The 13,505-nt window shown below is 32.8% G+C and overlaps 1 non-coding gene across 1 annotated transcript; it reads right to left on the reverse strand.

The window, feature by feature from the left end:
* Positions 1–285: 285 nt before the first annotated feature.
* Positions 286–392, reverse strand: LOC132253504 (U6 spliceosomal RNA). The gene has a single exon (XR_009465353.1). It is a non-coding gene; the product is annotated as a U6 spliceosomal RNA (small nuclear RNA).
* Between the last annotated feature and the right edge of the window lie 13,113 nt (positions 393–13,505).

A 13,505-nucleotide genomic window follows, 5' to 3' on the forward strand; every position in this document is an offset into this window, starting at 1 on the left:
AATAAAACAAAAATAAGTGGCAACTCCAAGTCATTTTCTAAAAAAAATGAATCATTTTCAAATAAAAAGCGAGTTTGCCATCGAGTGGAAGCACATGAGCGGAAATGCGGGGTCCATAGATATCTCACATTTGATAAGGGAAAAAGTTTTTAAAGTTATACATATATATATATATCAACTTTTTTTTAACTTTGAAGATGTGTTTTATAGCCGTGAGAGCCATTTAGGTTTAGAACTAAAAATATCTACATGATTTAGAGCAAGTCATTACAAAATAATATCATAAAAAATTTGGATCATGTTTCGATTTGTGCATATTATCCTTGCGTAAGGTTCACGCTAATCTTCTTTGTATCGTAGCAATTTTATTTAATGTCTCTGAATTCCGTGACACCCCAGACTCAACACCACAATCATTTCACATATCGAAACCAAAGCTAAATAAAATCCCTAACACTTAGATAGAAAAATTCTAGAAATTATAATTGAAATTGAGTCTTAAGTCAGGAATCCTAAATAATCATATTTAAAATAATTTCTAATTGAAGCACCATTCCTATCCCGATCTTTCCTCAGAGGTGTCACTTTGTATTAGAAAAAGGGAAATAATATAAAATAGTGAACTTGACAACTCAATAAGGAAAAAATAGTTTGATAAGAAAAATTAAGTGTAGTACAAAATTAAATCCTAGGAGATATCATTTTATATATATATATATATATATATATATATATATATATATATATATATATATATATATATATATATATATATATATATATATATAAGTCAATTAACAAATAAGTTTATTTAATTCAATAATTTAATTTATTTTCTTTGAAAATTTTAACACTTTCAATTTAAAAATAACATAACATAACATACTATGCATAACCAGATCATATTTAAAAGAAATTTATAAGCAAATATTTCACTATGATCCACTCACAATAACTCTATGCCCACATAGTGAAATTTGCATTAGGTGATTAGCCTTAAATTATTCTTATTAGTGGACGGAACAATTTTTAATCAATAGTATAAAAATGTCAATAACACTCTTATTGGCTAGGGTTACACTAAATCACTGTCTCACCAAGAGTAATGAAGGTCAACAACTTATCCCTTGTTGACTAGGGTAATTGAAAACTAGAGTTTCCAAAATTATTTTAATTAATTGAAACGATAAAATTCACTTGCATAACAATCAAACAAATCATATGATATTCCCAATTTATTTTATAAATTAAGAGATAAAATAGAAATATTTTATAAAATATTAATTGATCCACTTTCAGGAATTGAAATATTTTGATCATTTGCAAGCAAATGAAAACAAATAAAAATATTACAAAAAAATTATAAAATTACTTACTATACTATTAATCTTCACCCCAAAGAAGTCACATAAATTCTTAAAAGAAGTAATCTACACATTTAAATTGAAGAACAAAGTAAATATTAAAACTTTCTTCTTTTTAACTCTTCGAATCAAAGTTCTCTAGAGATGTTTTTTTCTCTCCCTATTTTGTCTTTTTCATTTTTTGATATTATGGAGAAACCATAACAAGATAATGATAGTGGGTGATTAAAGGTATAAAAATATCTCAGTTATTTAAAAAAAAACATAAATATCCCTAAATTCAAGTTCAAGGTAGGTCCTTTTAAAATACATAAATATTCTTAAATCAAAGGTACGGATGTTGCATGTGGGCATAGGAGAAGAGGAGAATGGTTTACTCATAAGACATCAATTAACTACATAACATCAAACATGATGGCTAGAATTCCTAAATTATCACAATCACTTGGGATGGCCTATGGATGTCATTACACTAATAGGTCATATGCATGACTCATCATGGGTTGCACAGGAGAAAGGAGACTCAATTAATCTAACATGAATCATGATGTTTTCACATACATTTTCCATTTTGTTGGCATGGGTTGATGTAAGAAACATGTAGGCTATGTTTGGTTCTCGTAAAATTTGAGGGAAAATGTAAGGGAAAAAAATAGAAAGAAAAAACAGAAATAGAGGAAAAGTGAAGTAAAATAAAAAAAAATAGACTTAAAGTTAATAAATTATTTGTTTATGCTACTTCAAATTTATTTTACTTATTTTAACTCTTCAATATAAAGATTAAATAATTTGAAAATATATAAATTTCTAATTAGTTTTAATTATATTTAATTTTCTTTTATATTTTTCATGGTAAAATCAAACATAAGAAAATCATTTTTCATTTCCATAGTACTTTTTAGAAACCAAACATAACAATGAGCTTTTAGAACCCTTTTGTTTTTTCTCTATTCTTGGTGGTTAATTTGATATTGATCGATAAGGCTTTCCACATTCTTTTTATCTTAAAATACATGACATATGGCTTGAATAAATACACATAAAAATAAACTACTAACTTGACAAATAGTTCATTCTAACACATTAGAGATCTTGCTCTCAACACAAACAAAAGCATGAGGTATTTCTACCTAGAAATGAGGGGAGAAACCAACCAAACCATTATGAAAACTAAATAATTTCTATCAAAGCACTTGTAAATGAGAAAGAAATAGAGAGTATTATTTGATACAAATGCAGCTTAGCAAAGAAAACTTTGTGCCAAAAGCCACTACGATTAGAAAATAGTTGTTGCTTGATTTACATGACTCTAGTTTTTTAAGCCTCACTAGTAGGAACAGAAAAGTCACATTTTCCAAATATATCATGTTTGACAAGATACCTAGATATTATTTAAATGTCAAAGTTAAATATATGAACTTTATTAGAAGACACAAATGCATGCTAAGGTACATATCAAACCAAATACACTAGCATTTTTTGCTGAAATTTTGCAAAGGATTCCCATATGTGAGCCATGACAATACTCCCCATGGACAGCTCAATGGGCACGATCCATTGGTGAATCAACAGGTTTGCAATCAAGCATATCTGTTTCCTTCAATAAATCAAGAGTATACTTTCTTAAGAGACCACAATACTCTTTTTAATCCTTGTCACTTCTATTCCAAGAAAGTACCTTAAGGTCTGAGATCCTTAATTTCAAATTCTCTAGCCATAACGCCTTTGAGCCTTTCCATTTCTTCAAGGTCATTCCTTGTGAGAATTATATCATCAACATACACTGTAAGGATGGTGATCTTACCATTTGACGAGTGCCTGAAGAATAGGGTATGATCAGTTTGCCCTTGTGTAAAGTCGTGACCTTTTGTTGTTCTAGTGAATCTTTCGAACCATGCCCTAGGGAATTGTTTCAAACTATAAAGGGACCGTTTCAATTTACAAAGAAGATTATTTCTTCCATTGTCTTCAAATCCTGATAGCAAGTCCATATAAACTTCATCATCTAGTTCTTCGTTTAGGAATGCATTCTTGACATCCAACTATTGAAGAGACCAATCTAGGTTGGCTACCAATAACAGGAGAACTCGTATGGTGCTTAATTTAGCAATAGGTGCAAATGTCTCTTGGTAATCTATCCTGTACATTTGAGTGAACCCTTTAGCAACTAAATGTGTTTTATACCTCTCAACTGTTCCATTTGATTTGTATTTGACAGTGAACACCCATTTACAAGTCATTGTATTTTTCTCATTTGGAAATTGAACAAGTTACTAGGTATTTATCTCAACACAAGAAATGTCAGTAGTAAAGGTTCAAAAAAAAGAAGATAAACCTTTATACAACACAAAGTGGGATATGGGGCGCATGGTGCAAGATCTAAAACCTTTCCTAAGGGCTATGGGCAAATCTAGATTTTCAAAGACAACTTGACTTGGATTTTTCTAGGCATAATCTAAAATACCTAGATTGTTTTGCAAATCTACCACATTTAGTTTAGGCTCTTGACAGTGTGGTTCCACAATAGGCAGCTTCCTTTGAGGTTTAATTCTTCTACTATAGAAATGGAGTTCTTATCTCTCTGGATCTCCCATGTTTCCAAAATATGTTAAGTTGGTAACGTAGTAGGCTCAATTGGATTGAGATTAGTGGAATTGAGTAGGTTTGTGGATTTGGATTCAAGTAAATTTCTAGAGTTCGGTTGCTCAGGGGTAGATAGGACACTAATATACTGTGTGTTTGTTTCCTAGAAACACTCTTCACTCTTAAGATTCTCCCTCTGAAGAGTGTTCACAGGAAAGTATGGTCGAGACAAAAAAAATAAAAAAATCTTTGGAGACGATTTCTTTATGGTTGGAGAAAAACACTTGTACCCTTTTTGGGCTAGAGACTATCCTAAGAACACACACTTGATGGCTCATGGATCAAGTTTGCTTTTGTTTTGGTAATGGACGTGGACGAAGGACAAACAACCAAACATTTTCAAGGGTAAGAAATTGAGTGATCAAAACCTAGGATAAGACTCAATGAGGATAGACATAGGTGTATGATATTAAAGGACACGATTCGAGAAGTGATGACAACTTATGCTCACGGGTATTTGCGTACACCCATGGTAAGTATAAGGGCTCGAGCAACTTCTAAGAGGTGACGGTTTTTTCTCTCAACAAGGTCATTTTGCTAAGGTATATTGACACAAGAACTCTAATGAATTACATCATTTTATTCTAAGTGTGTCAAAGTTTTAGGAAGTAGTTAGGATATTTTATTTTTCTACTAAACAAAATATGAAATCAGTAATTTAGATTGTAGTTAGGGGGTTTCTATTTTTATGCAGTAGTCGCATTTTCCTATTTTATAATTGAATTGGTTATAGGGCTGATAAGCACTTTCTGCTATATATCTATGTATTCATACTTTATGAAATTTAAGAAGAACAATTACTTTTCTTCTCAAAAATTACATGGTATCAGAGCCTCGTACTCTTGATCCATTTTTTCTCATGACAAAAACGGTGATGACCGGTGCAACAAGAAACTCTACAGCTTCTACAAATTAATCTTAGAGCATCCAATCTGTTGCTTCGACATTGAATGACGACTCTTTCTCCCAAAATTTCAATCTACAACTCACAGTTCACAGGCTCAACGGGAAGAACTATCTCGAATGAGCACAATTGATGAAATTGGCGATTGATGAAAGAGGGAAATTAGGGCACCCGACAAGTTAAGTGACACAACCTACAACAAATGATTCATCCTTGAAAAAATGGCATTATGAAAATTCCCTTGTCATTGTGTGGCTCATCAATTCTATGGAGCCGACAATTAGAAAGCCCCATATTTTTTTACCAACATCCAAGGATGTTTGGGAGGTTGTGTAAGACTGTTATTCTGATTTAGAGAAATTCGTCTCAAATCTTTGATTTGAAGACCTAACTCTGGCAATCCAAACAGGGCAAATGTGACGTTACTACCTATTACAACGAGATGGTGACTTTATTGCAAGAACTAGACCGATGTTATGATGATGTTTGGGAAAATTCCAATGATTGTGCTTGTCATAAGAAGAATGAAGAGAATGATCGAGTCTACATGTTCCTCGCTAATCTTAATAGAAATCTAGATGAAGTTAGAGGACAAATTTTGGGCCAAAAACCACTATCCTCCATTCGTGAAGTTTTCTCTAAAGTTAGGTGTAAGGAGACCCGGAGGAGAATTATGCTGCAAAATCAAGGGTTTAACTCTAAGGTAGATAAGCAAAAGAAGCCATGGTATGAGCACTATAAAAAACCATGGCATATAAAGGAGACTTGCTAGAAACTTCATGGTAAACCACCAAATTGGAAGAGAAAATTTGGTGGAGATGGACGTGCCTTTCAAGCCACAATCGAGGAGTCTCTAAGCACCAAATTAATTCAGAAATAGTTTATTCATGAAGGAGAAATTAAAGCACTTACACAAACTTTTTCATCTCCAAAATTGTCTGTAAACACGTTTTAATTCTTTGGCTCAAAAAGGTAATTATTTCACAATTACCTCTCTTAGTGTCATCCCAAATTCAGTAAATCCTTAGATCATCAATTTTGGAGCGACTGATCACATGATAGGTTACTCGAAACTATTTTCCTCTTACAATCCTTGTGCAGACAATAAAAATGTCAAAATTGTATATGGTTCCCTTTCTACCATAGCCGAAACTAAATCAATCCAAGTCTCTTCTTCCTTAATTCTTCATAATGTGCTTCATTTTCCTAACCTATCTTGCAATTTACTATCCATCAGTAAAATAACTCTTGATCATAGGTTTCGTGCTAATTTTTATCCTTCATATTGTGAGTTTCAAGAATCATGAGTTCGGAGATGATGATTGGCAGTGCTAGAGAGTATGTTAGACTCTACTTTTTTTTAATATGGAACCAACTCAAGTAGACAAAACCAACATACCCGTTTCAATTCTATTTCTATTTCAGTTTTTTAGGATAGTGAAATAATGGTATGGCATTATAGGCTAGGCCATCCAAGTTTTCAGTATTTGAAGTACTTGTTTCCAAAAAATTTTCATAATAAAAGTCCATCTTTCTTTTAATGCGAGATTTGTCAATTAGCTAAACATCATCGTGCATATTTTTCTCCACAACCTTACAAGGCCTTTAAACCATTCACTATGATTCATAGTGATGTTTGAGGACCTCGTCGGGTTTCTACAAGTTTTGACAAAATATGGTTTGTTACATTTATTGATGATCATACTTGGTTAACTTGGGTTTATTTGAAGAAAGAAAAATATGAGGTGGAAACAATTTTCAAATTTTTAGGAGTGATAATGGCAAAGAGTATTTTACAAAATTTTGGAAAGTTTTTTCTTGGAAAAAGGTATTGCTCATCAAAGTTTTTGCAATGATACTCCTAAAAAATATGGGTTAGCTAAAAGAAAAAACAAACACCTATTAGAAGTAGCTCGGGCATTACTTTTTACAACTAAGGCACCTAAATATCTTTAAGGCGAAGCCATCCTTACTGCAACATACCTTTTAAATCGAATGTCTAGTAAGGTTTTAAACTTTGAGACTCCTTTAAATATTTTTCATAAGTTTTATTTCATCAACTTTGCCTCTAAAAATATTTGGGTGTACCGCTTTTGTTCACATTAATGATCACAATTGAGGAAAACTTGAACCCTAAGCTCAAAAAGGTGTGTTTGTTGGTTATGCCTTTAATAAAAAAGGATACAAATGTTTTGACCCGATTTCTAAAAAAATGTTTGTCACCATGGATGTCACATTTTTCAAATTAACACCATTTTTCACTATTGATTTTCAGGAAAGAAGAAAAAATGAAGATTCAGATCAATTAGAATATTTTCAACTTGAGGACTCACCAGTTGTTTATTCTCCCACACCCTTAGTTCAATTTGAGAGTCCAAATATTAAATAATGAAAATGCATATCCATCCTTGGTGTTGTCTCATATAGATCACGACTCCAACATAACGAATGAAAAAAAAATAGGTACCAAGAACATAGGGTTAATACTTGACATTGTCTACTTGCGAATGAATACAACTCAAAAAAAGAGTCATTTGATCTCTTGCACTACCATGAGTCCATAGATCCTCCAAGTAACACTTTTCTTGAGCCTACACAACCTATTCATTCTACTTTAGGTCTTAATCCCAAGTCCACGAGTCCTAGGTTCGAGTCTAGTGAGTCTACCGATTCTAATATTCTCATTGTTGTCCGTAAAGGTGTAAGGTTAGGTACCAAACACCTATTGTCTAACTATGTGTCATACAAAAATCTCTCACCCAATTTTTGTGTTTTTACCTCACAATTGTCTTGTATGGAGATTCTAAAAAGTGTGCAAGATGCTCTAAAGATTCCCAAGTGGAAGAAGGATTTTTTTTTTTAGAAGATGAAGGCTCTTGAAAAAAACAAGACATGGGAGACGGTGGATTTTCCTAGAGAAAAGACAACTGTGGGGTGTAAATGGGTATTTACAATTAAATACGAGTCAGATGGATCGCTTGAAATGTATAAAGCTAGGTTGGTCACCAAAGGAATCACTCAGACGTACGACATTGACTACCTAGAGACTTTTGCACCTGTAGCAAAGTCAAATACTATGAGAGTTCTCTTATCACTTGCAGCAAATCTCAATTGGCCTCTACAACAATTAGATGTGAAAAAATGTTTTTCTTAATGGAGACTTGGAGGAAGAGGTATATATGGATGCACCCTCGGGCTTTGATGAAAGGTTTGGTTCAAAGGTATGTAAATTGAAGAAATCTTTATAGAGGTTGAAATAGTCACTAAGGGCTTGGTTCAAGAAGTTCACTTATTTTGTTAAAAGTCAAGGGTACACTCAGGGACAAGCTGATCATACTATGTTTGTAAGACACTCATAAGATGGGAAGGTAGTTGTGTTAATTGTGTATGTAGATGACATAATTCTCATCAAGAGTGACTTGCTTGAGAAGAACCAGTTAAAGCAATTTCTCTCATCAGAGTTTGAGATAAAGGATTTGGGATCCTTAAGATACTTTCTTGGAATGAAGGTTGCTCAGTCAAAGAAAGGAATAGTTGTCTCACAACGAAAGTATGTTCTTGATCTCCTTAAAGAAACTGGAATGAGTGGTTGCAGGCCAGTAGACATTCCAATTAACCCTAACCAAAAACTTGGAGATTACGAAGAAGGCAATCTAATGGATACATCTCGATATCAAGGATTGGTAGGGAAGCTGATTTAATTATCACATACACGACCAAATATTGCATTTTCCATGAGCATGGTAAAGTCAATTCATGCACTTGCCCAATGAGAAACACCTTGAGGCAGTATATCGAATCTTGAGGTATTTAAAAAGTACACCAGGCAAAGGTCTACTACAAGTTCAATTATTGATATGAGATCTACATCATGATATTGCACATATGTTTGGGGTAACTTGGTCACATGGCAAAGTAATAAACAAAACGTGGTTGCAAGAAGCAGTGTCGAAGCAGAATATCGAGCTATGGCTCATGGAGCCTATGAGATGTTATGGCTGAAAAGGGTATTAGAATAGTTGAATATGCAAATTAACACACCAATTAAGTTGTATTGTAACAACAAGGCCGCCATCAGCATTGCACAGAACCTAGTAAAACATGATCGCACAAAGCATGTTGAAATTGATAGACACTTCATAAAAGAGAAGATTGACAATGGAGCTATTTGTATGCCATTTGTTCCAACAATGTAACAAATAGTTGATATCCTAACCAAAGGATTGTTCAACCCTAACTTCAAACTTCTTGTCAGCAAGTTAAGCATGATTGATATCTATGCGCCAACTTAAGGAGGGGGAGAAGGGGGGTTATCGAAGTTTTAGGAAGTAGTTAGGATATATATATATATTTTTTTTGTTAAATAAAATCTGAAATTAGATTGTAGTTAGGGGGTTTCTATTTTTATGTAGTAGTTACATTTTCCTATTTTATAGTTGAATTGGTTATAGGGCTAGTAAGTAGTTTCTATTATATATCTATGTACTCATACTTTATGAAATTTAAGAAGAACAATTACTTTTCTTCTCAAAATTACACTAGGTAACCTCCCAAAATAAAATAGAAATATTCTTGACCATTGTCAGTCCTAAGGACTTGGATTTGTGCTTGAAATTGGGTTTTAATCATTGAATGAAAGGTTTGAAATATTTTGCAAGTTTCAGATTTTTCTTTTAGAAGGTATACCCAATACAACCTTGTGTGGTCATCAATAAAAGTTATGAACCATTTAGTGCCTGAAATATTAGTTACCCTAGACGGTCACCAAATATCACTATGGATGATGGAAAAAAGGAACTCGAGTATGTTTGGCAATTTGAAAATTTTCACATTGAAAGGAACAAGGGTCTTTATTTTTTAATAAATATGGAAACAAGTTTTTTAGGTAAAGAAAACTAGGGTGGCCTAATCTATGATGCCACAACATTATTTTATCATAAAAAAATAAAAAAATAAAACAGAAATAGATTCAAATCCAAAAACAAGAGCTTGTCTAGTCCTAGAGTCCTCATCCCCAAAGAAATACAACCCTTCATATACTTTAGCACTGCCAATCTTCTTCCTTGAGTATAACTCCTTAAATTCACAAAAAGATGAGGAAAATTTAGCTATGCAATTGAAATCTTTGGTAAGCTTACTTATAGACAGTAGGTTACATGATAAATTTGGAACATAAAGGACTGAAGTTAGGGTAATATTTTCAGTGATTTTAATTGAGCCTTTTCTTGAAACAATTGTCAAGGACCCATCAGTTATCTCAACCCTTAGATTATCATAACAAGGAGTGAATGAAAAAAACCAATTGAAATTACTTGTCATATGGTTCGAAGCACTAGAATCTATGATCCAAGGTGTTTTTAAATTTTTTGTGACACTAACAACTGTTGAGAAATTACCTATTTGAGCAAGATTTCAAGATCCGAAATTGGTGTTGGGTTGTTGTGATTGATTCAGAAGTCTATACAGCAAGTCCATTTGTTCTTTGCTAAGTGATATTTGAGTGGTTGCAGATTCTGCCCTTTTAAAGGTTGTTCTTGCATCTACTGCAACTTGAAAGCCCCTTCCAACACTCTGTCTAGGCCTCTCATTCGCAGGTTTTTCGTGCAACAACCAACATTTGTCTTTGGTGTGGCTGAGTTTGCTATATGATCACAATGCACTCTTTTTCTAGTTCACTGTTTTCCATGGTATCCATTCTCACCCACTTTTAAAGCCAGGGCAGAGCCTTCCATCGGGGTATTTTTGAATCATTCTCTTCTCCCAACTTCACCTTTCTTCGACTCTCTTCCCTTCTGACTTCAGCAAACACTTCATCAAGAGGCGACATCAGTTCCTTTCCAAGAATCCTTCATCCACCTCATCTAGGTCTTCATTAGGACCAGCCAAAAAATCAAACATTCTTTCCTTCTCTATTGACCTTCTTTGTTTTTCAGTACACTCAAGGCAACAATTAGCCTCTATAAATAAATCTAACTCTTGCCATAAAGCTTGAAGATCAGTGTAATATTGAGTTACACAATGATTACCTTGTTTGATTTCCTTCAATTTGCACCTAATTTCAAAAACTTGGGCTGAGTTTCTGAGATATGAATAAGTCCTCTTTACTACATCCCACACTTCCTTTGTTGAAGGCAGAAGTAGGTACATTTGACCAATCTTAAGCTCCATTGAATTAATCAATCATGCAATAACAATGGAATCTTCTAAGTCCCAATTTTAAAAGGTTGGATCATCTTCAGGAAGTTTCTTTGTGGCTCCTGTCAAGTGCCCTAATTTTCCTCTTCCTTTAATCAACCATTACAACCAATTTTTTCCATTCAATTTCCATCCAGGAAATTGTAGAAAGGTATTGTCTACTTTGTATAACAAGGAAGCAGACGTAGTTTGAAACATCTATTGTATAGGACCTAAAGTAGTCATTGAAGACTCATTTCCACGACATCCTCCGGCCATGGAAGTCTTTGCCATGAGATTGAATTAGGCCCAGATGTGCTGCGACTTTGATACCATGAAATCAGAGAGGAAAAATGTAACTCTTTGTCATATTTGATTGAGATTGCAAGCCTTAAATATATAGGCAATCTATTTAGGAAGATAATTACCAAAAATAAAATATTCCTAAGAACTAAGAACCTAAGAAACAGAAAGCTAAAAACTAAGGGGGTAAATATCTTTATTTGAAAAAAAAAAAAAGTACTCTAATAAAATAATTTGATAATTAGCTAGAGCTTATCCAAAGTTCTCTCCAACCACCAACATAATTTGCCTTCACCAAATGAACCTTGATATTCTCGGGCATAGCATACCAATCCAGGTAATCTACCATAAACAAAAGCCAATCAAGAAAATCCATAGAATTCAATTTTCCCAAAATTCAGCAACTTCAATGCATACCTTTTATGTCACATCATGATTTTTCTCAAAGTTTGTCTCACATACTCTATTGGGATTTTGGTCCAAGTGTGCTAGCTCCCACCATCTTTTTCAATAGATTACTTTTCTTGATTTCTTTCTAATAATCGCACTATCTCATTTAGCCTATTGTTAGTTCCATAATGGCCTCTTGTTTAGACTGTTAAATTTACTCTTACTATATTGAAGCAACATCTTGAAATTAGCATCACTCTCAGAACTCATGATTGGGTAAATTGCTCCACTCCTTAGTTGCATACACCTTCAAGACAAGAATTTTCACTCCAATTCCCAAATTGATGTAGGGCAACTCTAGGATGGTTGTACACAATCAAGTAAGTTAGACAAAGCTTCAATCTTATAAGATTTAAGGAGAGGAACGTGAAATAAAAATTTTGGCAGCAAATAGAAGTAAAAAAAATAAAGATAGGAAATAAATAAAAATAAATAAATAAATAAAAACCTAATATTATTAATCATCAGTCACTAATCCAACTTTCATCAATTAGCCTAATTTAGTCTTTCCAAAGCCTAAAAAATTGAATAAAATCAAGAAACTAGAAACCTGACCAAAGTAATAGTTTATTAGGACTCTTGTTCCTTTCCTCAAAACTACCATTGAAAGAAAGTTTTTAGAATTAGAAACTTTAACTCTATGGAAACTTCTTATAATAAGAGTTCGTCACAAAGAAAAATTTCAAATTGTAAAAACAACTGTAATGGAAACTTAAAATTGAATATATACATACATACATATGTAGAGAGAGAGAGAGAGAAAGAGAGAGATTAAAGAATAGAAAATTCTAAACCTTCCCAAATTCTAAAATCCTCCCCCTTTTTCCCCTTTTCCTCTTTTTCTTGAATACTCCTAGAGTGGCTAATCCCCGTTAACATCCCATGGCACATGATTTGTGTTGTTTGATCATCACACCACAAAGGTAGAATAATATGCACCAGAAAATGAGAAGGAAAGTTCAGAAAGCTACAACACTGAGCTTGTTTTGGTGCACTTGGAAGGAAAGTTAGAAGAAAATCTTTGAAGGGGGGAGCTGTTAGATTTAAGATTCTTGGTCTAAGGGGACTCCTTAGGAAGGAGAACTTTTCTTTTCTAGATTTCATTCATATGGTTCTGTTTGGATTGAAAGTTTTCTATCAGTCTCTATTTGGGGTAAGGTTTTTGTAAAAATAGATGTCATGGCTCATTGGCGCTTTGCCATTTTATCTTTTATGGATTGGTGTATAACATTTTATCTTAATTTTCATATTTTGGGTGCTTTTATTTGCAAATCAAGCTATTTTAGTCATGGAGTGAAACTTACTTTCGGATGTGTTTGCTTGGCAAAGAAAGTAGAGAGAGAAAAATATAAGGACATAAATAATGTAAAAAAAAAATTGTAATTTTTTATTTGATTGGTCATGAAAAAAATGGAAAAGAACTATATTGTTAAATAAGATATTTTATCCAAACTTTTCGAAAAAATTAAGATTTATTTTTACAATATATTTTTTTTCTTTTCATTTGTTTTTGTTTTTAATGTTATTATCATGTAATTGGGGATAATAAAACTAGTTCATTGAGACCAATCTTCGAGTCAACCAAAAACATTATATACATAATTACAAGTCATGGACTATTATTCATTTTTTTTAATCTTTTTATTAGTTTTTAAATGGTACTTCTT

The sequence above is a fragment of the Vitis vinifera genome, chromosome 19 (genome assembly GCF_030704535.1).
Source record: "Vitis vinifera cultivar Pinot Noir 40024 chromosome 19, ASM3070453v1".
NCBI lineage: Eukaryota > Viridiplantae > Streptophyta > Magnoliopsida > Vitales > Vitaceae > Vitis > Vitis vinifera.